At 40.3% G+C, this 10,651-nt stretch overlaps 1 protein-coding gene across 1 annotated transcript in view; it reads right to left on the reverse strand.

Moving 5' to 3' along the window:
• The window catches only part of LOC121522845 (5-hydroxytryptamine receptor 1F-like), a 49,685-nt gene extending 44,949 nt beyond the window's left edge, over positions 1–4,736 (reverse strand). Inside the window, exon 1 of the mRNA XM_041807511.1 lies at positions 4,630–4,736. The gene's annotated coding sequence lies outside the window, so the exon portion shown is untranslated. The remainder of the gene's footprint in view (positions 1–4,629) is intronic.
• Positions 4,737–10,651: the final 5,915 nt, after the last annotated feature.

Below are 10,651 nucleotides of genomic sequence, written 5' to 3' on the forward strand. Positions count from 1 at the left end.
TCATCAGCACTTTCACCCACTTCCTTTGAAGCTCTGCACTGTTACCTGCTCTGCCTCTCTGTTTAATATCCAGTAAAAACTGATTTAGACCTTTGCTGGGTTACAGATACAGATACAGATACAGATTTTATAAATTGTTTCTATGGCTTTGCCCTCAGTTTCATCAATAGTGCTGTACATTTTTCCCCATACAGCAGTTTAAACCTTTTTAAACAATATATAAATAGATTAGACTTTCTAGGGCGGCACACTAATAAGATATTAGCCGACAAATTCTCCTGTAGCTGTAAGATGGACACTTGTAGTCTCTTTGTAATTGACTAACATGTAATGTGTCAGCTTAAGAGAAACTCAGGTTTAATGATCCCCTAAGGGGAATAAGGTGCTTGTAGAAGCAAGTAAGAGCACAAAGAAGAAATGATTACCTGGCAAACTAAGGCAAACAGGCTCCATTTGCTGTAATAGAAAGCAAAAGTCACTGGTGTGTATGCCCTGTACCACTGTCTCAAAATGTGACTTGAATATCAATGATGGATTAGTATTGGCACTAATACTCCACTTATAGTTTAGAGGTCCTGTGTGGATGCGTAAAGAGCAATTTGTAAATTATTTTTGTAGCATAAATACTAACTCTTGTCTAGTAATGGCTGTTGAAGTAGTTAATTTTTACTTTAAATGTTTTACAGCATAAAGGGGCACCAGTTTAGAGGGGGAAGTGTCTGTTTTCAATACAGCTGCTAAAAAAGCTTTTTGTTTCAGCATTGGGTCATGTTATGTCGCAGTGGGGACTCGTATTTTCCCACTCTGCTGGCAAATTCTGGTTATGAACTCCAAAAGTCTAGCTTGACATAGTTAACTGTTTCCCCAACAGGAAAAGGAGCAGCACTGAGTTTTTTTAAGGTTTTGTTTTGGGGCATTTTTGTCTTTATTTGATGGAGCAGCTGAAAAGAGAATGTGGGGTAGAGAGAATGGGGGAACACATGCACCCAACAGGCATCATGCGACATGCACGCAATCGACCCCACGACTACTGCGTTGAGGACTATAGCCTCAGCTGATGAGCGCCTGCTACCCACTGAGCTACACCAGTGCCAGCACTGACTTTTTGTGCCCCAGTGCAGTTGGTGAATTTAAAGGAGAATGACTTCTTTTCTCCACTAATCACTAACAGGATTGGAAATATGCACCCTCCAGACACTGAGAAAACAGTTTTTTGTGCAGTGTCAGCTAAATTTGCTTTACCTACAGTAGGAGCTAGGTGGCTATGGCTGTGACTCGTGATCAGAGCAGCTGTTAATACAGTTACTACTCACATTGTTATTGATTAGTGCCTATGCTGCCAGTTGTAGCTCTGCCAAAGCTTAATCTTAACATTATAAACACATTTATTTACTGTCCCATATTATTATTTTGTTGAAAGGCTTTTATTTTGAAACTAGTGTATCAGGATTTACTGTTAAGTGTTTTCAGTAGTAACAACAGAAACACAAGAGACATGACACTTCAAATCACACAGACGTGTGAATGTTTTAATGACAGAGTTGTACTGATTCTGATATCAGTATACTGCCGATGCTGCTGAAACTGTGGGTAATGGTACTGTATCTGTAAGTACACAGCAGTGCACGAACACAAGTAGAGATTCACTGATCCGATATGGTTTGGGTTATTTAAAGTTGAAACTAGCTGTTGCACTGTACCTTTGATGCTATCCATGCCTTTGTTGCCCTTACAGAAGCATTTCCAGCAAGTCTGGAGCTGCTGGAACTGGTTGAGGTTAAATGTACACTGGTAGATCTGATATTGAACGTCTATCTATACATTTTTAAAGAAAATAAATTGTCAATCATTTATTGCCACTAGCTTGAAAGCTAGCAACCCTATTGTTTTCCCAGAATGCTTTGTGAGGCTGTTATGTCATCAGGGCTGTGTCAAACTGTCCATGCTAAAACACACAGATCATTACAGAGATGGTCTGAATAGGGTATAATGGAAAGAAAGAGCGATAGAGAGCCTGTCCCTCTGTGTCATGGTTAATTTAATACTGAGCAGTAAAACTCACAATATTTAGCAGGAAAAATAACTTTTAAGTGTCACAGGGAGCATTTACACTACCATTATATTTGTTGAGCCCTGTTCTTAGTTCACTATGGCTTAAATAATCTGCCGGTTTTTCACGGCACAGTTGGTCCAGCAAGTTTGCACAAGAATTGGATCAGTATTCGGTATCAGGCGATACTCAACACAATCGGGAAGCAAAAATGGCACTGAGACATCTCTAGTTAATGCAGCATCACAAAATGAAACACCTTCTGTATAAGGCTGTGATCACACTCTTCATATTGGTTCATATTTTTTTATAATAAAATGGACATTTATGGTGCTCATTTTCCACAACAGGATTATATTCCTGAATGAGTTCAGGAATGTGAGAAAATAATGAGAGGCCACTTCAATTACGCATTAACTTCAACTTCACTATTTCTTGTTAAAGCTTTGATATAGTGCTGACCACATCACTAGCTAATGCTGGTCACTCACTATGACACCTGGAAGCCTAGCAGATTCATAATTACAAGTGGTCCAAAGGCAAATAAATAATAATTTTGTTGCATTTTCATAGATGGGGCTGTCATCATGATCCATATTTTTGAATGTTAATTACAACCTAAAAGTGAAATCAACCACATGACATCACATTTGGTTGTCTGTTACATGGATTTGTAAAAGTAAATGTTCAAAAATGACTCCAGGAGAGACTTTAGTGTTTTAGCTCATGATTTTGTTGGAAATATTCTTTCTGAATCATTTTCCCACTTGGGTCTCTGTCCTGCAGGTTGTTCTTGAGCCGTTAAATTGGCACTGAGCATAAAGTCCACAAGTACTGGGTGAGATTTCCGTTCAGGTCAGAAGCTGTTCTACTGTCAGCATCGTTAGAGAAAACGTGTGATTGGTGCATCCCCCATGTAAGAGCCAACTTGGCAGGGTGCTAAAGGATGGCCTCATATTATCAGTGGCCACAAAAGTGTCCTTGGTTTGACTCTGCTACTCCTCTCTGGTGTCCATTATTTTTCCCTCCAAGATAACTCCCCCACGGTAATTAACTACTATAAGAAAATGTGTCTCCACAGCCGACAAGAACCCAGCGTATAGACTTTCTTCAATATTTCAAGTCATTAAATGACTTGTCCACCCAGAAAGGAAATTGTTGGCTCCCTTTTTACATAAATTAAATTCCATCTGCTAGCCGTTAGGGGATTTGTAGTGTGGTCATGTATGGTATAGCTGGGTATCCTGGGAAATATGTCCCCATATAATATGGGAGTTCAGTGCCAATTCAGGAAGTGTTTTTCCTTAAATGTGTGCACGCTAGAGAAGCAGGTTAATGGAGAAGACTAGAGATTTCATCCATGTGCGTGTAATTTTTAATTAACTTCAGCAAAACCTTTTGTAGCCTTCTAAGTGTTCTTGTTACATAACTGTACCTGTAGCTATAGTTCACATGCTGCAGAGAGGGGGTTTCCGTGATCTCAACTTATAGCCATGTGCAGATGCAAGCAAGCACAAACTTTCAACATGTTATTTGAATTTAATATACTTCAATTTTCCTGGATATGATCGCATTTTAATACTCTTAGGTTGAATGCACACAATCATCTGTTTGCAGGTTCACAATCTTGTTACATGTTAAATTCTGCAAGTCACTCCTGCAGCTCCTGCAAAGTCACTTTATTGCACCATCCCACTTTGGTACTAAATTAATTCACGTCATATCCTGTCTATATGACTTCTGCAACACACTCACCACTGCTCCATCACACTTCATGCAAAAGTTGTGTGTTTGATTGTCCATGCTGCTCCCCTAGAGGACCTGCTGCTGGTCAAACAACTGTTACACTGCAGCAACACACGGTCCCACCTGAATTCCAGCAGGTGTTCAGAGGGCATGAAGCTTATTTAATGTTAATTCTATAACAAATGTTGGGTTCATTTTCTGCACATGCGATGTGTGGACATTCACAAGCACACACACACCACCACTAGAGAGCATTTGCCTCCAGACCAGCCCTCCAGGGAAAGATCTCCTAATAAGCACTACTAGGTGAACCAGGTTTGGTAAAGATCAAGCAGTCCTCAGTCAATACAATTTAGCCCATGCAGAAGCAGGGAATTAATAATTATTTTTCTTTGTTTCTTTCTCTTACATAATTAAAATCACCCTGAATCGTTATGTACAGTAATCACATCAGAGGAGAAAAATATTGGATCTTCAAAGTCCACAAACACATGCATAAATAAAGAGAAATATACATAATTGCATTTATGTATTGTGCTTGAGTCTATAGGAAGATCCAGCTCTGACTTTATCGTATCATATTATTGGTCTTAAAATAGTTATGTTCAGTGGAAAGGCAAAGTGGGCAATTTCCTTAGGGTCAGAAACATAAGTGTGATTGTTAAAATTAAATCAAGACGTAAAAAAAAGATTATGTCATATCAATTAAACCCAGCGTGCAAACAGCACGTAAATGTCTGGAAACTACTTCCTATAATTTCGTTCTTTAAATTTAGAAACTGCATGACATCCTCATCGTTTCTAAATGTACAATCTCTTAAATTTTAACTCACCCGGCTTCCGTTGCGGAGATTAAATGACAGAAGAAAGCAGGCAGTGTCAGAAGAATATTACATTCCCTATTAGTGTCCATTCAGAGCTCGGCGACGTTCACGCCGACACTCGCTTACTGTGTCGATCGAGGGGGAGGGCGCGCGCGGACGGGAGCGCGCGCTGCTTAGCTATAGACAGAGCTCAGAGAGGTGCGTCAGTAAGGAGGAGGTGGTGTGAAGACAAGATAAAAGTAATAACAGCCCTCCAGTAACCAGGGCTAATAGGGAGACAAACGTTTTCTCCAACAAACTGACATTTTCCGACATTAGAGGCTAATATTTTTTTTCAGTACGTGATCAGATTAATAGTAAAGGTCGCGTACAGGCTATTCCTGTGGTTCAATATATTCTTAATATGCTTATTTATAGGATTCTTATATTCTATTCTCTTCATGAATTATTCATGAGGCTTAATTAGACATCCTACATGATGGAAATGGGCTTATAAGTAAAGAAGCCCTAAGAGGATGTGCATCCATACTCAGTTTTATCTCACTTATTTGATTTTCTTATGATAACTGTGCTTATTTAAGTGTGATTTGCAGTTGATTTCTCAAATTAACACAATATTTACTCATTAAGGGGGAAACAAGTCATATCATCTTGGCACACACACAGGTTAAGGTCTTGAAGTAAACACCCAGAAATAAGTCTTTACAAAGGTGAAATTGAGAACATAAAATGTTTGGAAAAGAGATGTTTGGTGCAGTCATTTACGTCACCACCTCCTTACATTTTTATGTTCATTATTATATCATTAATTATTTATTTGCTTGAATCTGTGGAGTATTAAAATATTAAAATGACAAATCACACCTATTAATCTGGTTTCTTAGGCTACCTAGGCAGCACCGTGCCTTTCTCTGGAAAGGGGTTTTCACCAGCTGATCTTGGAGTTTCCTGAAAAATGTATGAGGATGCTCCCTACAGGTGGGGAGGGTGTCTTTGGCCCAAGAGGAGTTCAATTATCTCGGGTTTTTGTTCTCTAGTGAGGGTAGAATAGACCGTGAGATCAACAGGCAGACTGGTGCAGCATCAGCATTATTGCAGATGTTGTTCTGTACCGTTGTGGTTAAGAAGGAACTAAGCCGAAAGGAAAAACTCTCAATTTATCAGTCGAGCTTCATTCTAACCCTCAGCCATGGTCATGAGCTTTGGGTAATAACTGAAAGAATGAGATCACTGGTTCAAACGGTCAAAATGAGATTACTCTGGAGGGTGGCTGGGGTCAGCCTTATGCCTGCAGACTGTGCATTTTTAGCAAATTTTATATGTTTCTGGCATGCTACACTGTGCGACATGCATCTCATATGACATCAAGGTGGATGTGTGCTGACTAAACAATGACAACCGCCACTAAATGCTGCAGGTTAAAACGTATGCCAATATGTAGGAAATATAAGTCATCATTGTGTGTCATCCATCTACATCAACAGTGCCATGGTAAATAATGGAGCAAAGTGACAACAAAACTGTTGTTATTGTGGCATTCATGTGCTTAGGAAAACATCTGGAATCAAGATTTTGCTCCTTTGTAGAATCCAACAGACTTCTGCATTTTGACTCTGTCTCCATTTAAATGATAACTTGTTTGTTTGTTAGTGCCAGTGTTGTGTTTATTGTTACACCATTTCTCCCTGCTTTTCTGTTGGTTGGTTTTTAGATCATAGCAGTCGTCACCCTGCAAGATGGTCATCCAGAATTTCATCCCAGGTCATCTTTGGTCAGAAGAGCATGACAACAGCCATCTGACAAGCTGTCTCACAGTGCCATGTAGGAGCACAGTTTTAGAGTACTGTTTGGGTTTTTTTCTGATACCAGTGCTAAATCGATGCTTTAATATGGTGCTGGGGTCTAAACGGTGCCTGAATCGATACTTTTGAGAGAAAAAAAGTGTGTAGGAAATCAGCGGTAGACTAAAAGCTGTCTGGCTAAATCATTTGCAGAAATATCTTTATAAGATGCCAATCAGACATCGGATAAGAAAAGGAAATGTATTTCTTGTCTTACATTTGGGGTGGTGCGCTATGGAAATACCCTGTATTGATACCTGTGTTGTAATTTGCTCTGGTAGATATCAGGTGTGTTGGTAGTAGTAAAATGTTGGTACCAGGTTTCAATACTCATCCCTATGTTAGAGCCACGACCAAAGATATCGCCACAATTGGTCATCTTCTATCAGGTATAGCCCAAAATGGCACAGGCTTTAGAGTAGGGTGGGGAGCTTGGACATCCAGAGGGATCTCAAAGTAGTGCTGCTGCTCCTTGAGGTAGTTTGGGCTTCTGATCAGGATGCCTCCTTGTGCAGGCCTTCTAGAAGGAAGGAGACCCTGGGTAGACCCAGAACTCACTGGGGGGATTACATATCTCATCTGGCCAGGGAATGCCTTGGAATCCCCAAGAAAAGCAGGGAAATGTAGCAGGGGAGAGGGTTGTCGGGGGGGACTTGCTTAGTCTGCTGCAACCGTGATCCAGTCCTGGAAAAGCAGAAGAAAATGGATGGATGGATGGATTTCTGAGGATGAGTTCAGCCACTTCTTCATTGTCTCTTACCATGGAGAAGAGAATTAAATACTCCAAACCATCAACACATGCTCCACTCTCTCTGTTAAGACCTATTGACAGAGCTGCTGCATGTCGTCTCATGTTACAGGTCAGGCTGGTGTTGGACCTCAATTTACGCCAAAACATAGGAGAGGGGCAGGAAATGCTCTACCAGAAGGCGCTGTGTGAATTTATAGCCCTAGTACACAATGTCTTAATTGTCCACCCTGCTCACATTAACAAGTTAGTTCACAGTAACACATCTACTTATTTTACAGAGAAAGTGTGAAATATTTCATGCAGAGGCGATGAAAAGGTTGCAGTAAGTATAAAGGACCAGAAACTGTAAAAAGAGCATGTTGGTGTGAACGCCATCATATTAGGGGTTTAGATAATGGTCATAATGAGGGACTTGGAGAACAGTGGTTATAAAATGAGCTGGCTCAGAGTCGGAGGTGTTGTGTTGCATTTTCTATCAATCTCTCAGCTCACCTCCCTCAGAGCACTGCTGCTCTCTGCTGTTTCTGGAGCTGCCTGTTATGTAAATGTGCAGTCACTTCGTTTTCAGTTAGAAATCCCTGACTGATGTTCACATTCCCTTGACTGACGGTCAAGATGTAATATAGATTGATTCTAGTATGCCGTGGAGATAAAAGAAACAAAAAGAGAAAGAGAGAGAAAGAAAAACCGTGGCTAGTTGGAGATGTGTGGGCTGATGTGCATATGGGACTGAAAGGAGAGGCCAAGGATAACCCATCATACAAGAACTGATTCATATGTTTGATAAATGGAGTTTGAATATCCATGTGACTTCAGTAGAAGTTGATTTTTGTGTCAACTTGAATGTTAAATTTAGTAGCCATTTTCCTTTCTTTTATTTGAATAAAAAAGAGAACAACTTAAGGGTGAAATAGAAAACAAAATGTTATTTAGCCAGACATTTTCTGCATTGCAGTCACTCTTCTTGGCTGTGGTGATGAAGCACTATGAAGGCTGCTGCCTACAACAACACTTCAGTGAAGCTTACATTAGTCACTGAGAACAAAAAAAATGTCTGCTGCCAAATGATTAAAAAAAAAAAAAACCTTAATTTAATCAAGTATTGACAGAGTGAAAGAGCATACGGAGAGGATGTGGAGTGACTCTTGGACAAATGTGTAATTTCCTTTGAGAAACGTCTCAAAATGAAACTGTGAAGTGGCTCCGCGAGGGCTGAGGTAGCACAACATTTAGAAAAGAAAAGTTACCAGACATTAGAAAAGTCTTAAAGCCAACCTCATGGAACAACTAGGACTGACTCTCCAAACAATTGCCTGCAGCAACGCACCAGCTTCAAAGAAACCTCAGGAAAGATGGAGACCTCCTTCCTGAAATACATCTGCTACAGTTGCTCTCAGGCTCCTCGTCTAGTAGTTGTACAGTGGGCGGTGAGAGCCCTCATGTTCCCTGGGAGAATTTGCTTGAGTAACTCTGAGAAGTCACTATCATGCAGGGAAATTTCCGTCTCCTTATTGAAAGGCCTTTCTATAAAAATATGAACCTAAGGAAGAAATGCTTTACCTCTAACCTATATGTAGTGGATCACATCACACATACAGTATCTGGTTGTATATTTCAATGATTATATTTCTCAATTGTGAAACATGCTGACATTCTCTAACAGACCATGTTTGTTAAATTGCAGCCACAGCTGTAAAACTGGAAAACTTAGCTTAGGCATTAGGGCTCCTGTTTGAAGTGAATTTAAAAGCTGTAGGATTTATATAATCCCACAGCTAATAATCCCACTGATTGTGCTGCTTTACAAACTTTCTTGTCATATCTGTGTCTTTTCCTAATAGAAACATTGTGTTTACTGAGGAAACAATTATTTCAAGCAAGATTCAACATCCTTTTGTGGTATCTAGAGCACAGACAATGCAAGTAAATGCTAAAGTGCGATAAAAGTTTGAATGTATTGGTCAGGCATGTAGCAACTCTATATCATTCTAGCAATTAAGATTTGAACTTTTAACATATGTCACATAAAGATTGCATTCTTAAAGACTGCATTTTAATCATAAAAGACTGTACTCTCATATACCTCTGCATTAGAGCATTAAAAGGGAGTCCACGCAGGGAGAGAGGAAGAGAGTGCACTGTTTTCAATCCCTGTGTGTTACTATTCTAATGCTGGAGGTATCTCTCAGATCCTCAGTGTTTCAGAGAAATATCTACTCCCAACTTCAATATGCATACACATTTAAGGTGAAAATCCCCCTTAGTCTCACAGCAATCACTGGCTCAACTGTAGCTAGAAGATGTGCAAACTCCACACAGCAAAAACTGGTGACAAAGCAATGCAGCTGCATATTGTGGACTTTGTTGAACAAATTGGGAATCATCACACAAGAGAAAAGCTAGTTGTAACCTTTTTCCCCTCAGTAGAATAAAAAAAAACTGTGGTTTATGAAGGGGAGACTAGTAGGTGCTAGTTGCTGATGTGCAATGTCAGGCCCCCTCTCCATTCTTAGGCTCCTCTCCAGGCCTTAAGTGAAACTTATACTGTTATTGTGGTGATTAGTTGTTAGCAATACTTAGCCATTTCTCCACTGACAGCCCCCAGAATGAGACAAGTATTGCTGCAGCCCAGAGACCCTTTCTGTCATACCTTCTCCTCTCATACCGTTTTACATCATTTTCCCTTGGCATGTGCATTTATGACTAATGCTACCCGAACCTAAACCTGACACGCCAGATGGATATGTGAAACACATCCATGGAACCCCTTCCATAGCCAGTGTTTGGGAAACACTGGCTATGGCTTTTTGAAAGGGCGGAGCCTTTCAAAAAAAACCTCTGTCTGTCACATCTTTACGGGCCAATCAGAGCAACAAAACAAGTGACGTAGTCAATGATACCGACGTACGCCACTACCAGCTGCCACCAAGGAATAAACTCCATAGTGAACTGCATAACGTGAACCATGGCGACTGTAGACATGTCAGTACACAACCTTTTTGTCTCTGAAAAGAAAACAACTCAGTGCTGTTCTTTGTTCCTCTTTTAACGGGGAAATGTCATCAAGTTCTGATAAAACTTACACTATAGCAGTATAACTGCACTGGCCTCTTGTTGCTGCTTACTCACGGCCCTGCTGCGTCTGAAAGTACTGCCCCTCAACGCTGATTGGTCCTGTCACTTTCTAACCGGGCCTAGACTGTTCAGATGGGGGCTTTGCAAGATGGATTTGCCAGTGAGAAACACGGAAACAGGCGAATCTACCCTAACTCTTACCCTGACCCAAATGGAGTACTTTTTAATCAGCATTAGATGTAACAAATCAAGCAAGAACGTTTTTGCAAATTACCAGCATCTGTTGTGTAAAAGTATAAGTTTCACATGGGTCTGACAAGTGTTGATTTCATCAACTGAAACTATGACTAAAACTGGTCGTCCA

This window comes from Cheilinus undulatus, linkage group 15 (assembly GCF_018320785.1).
Source record: "Cheilinus undulatus linkage group 15, ASM1832078v1, whole genome shotgun sequence".
NCBI classification, from domain to species: domain Eukaryota; kingdom Metazoa; phylum Chordata; class Actinopteri; order Labriformes; family Labridae; genus Cheilinus; species Cheilinus undulatus.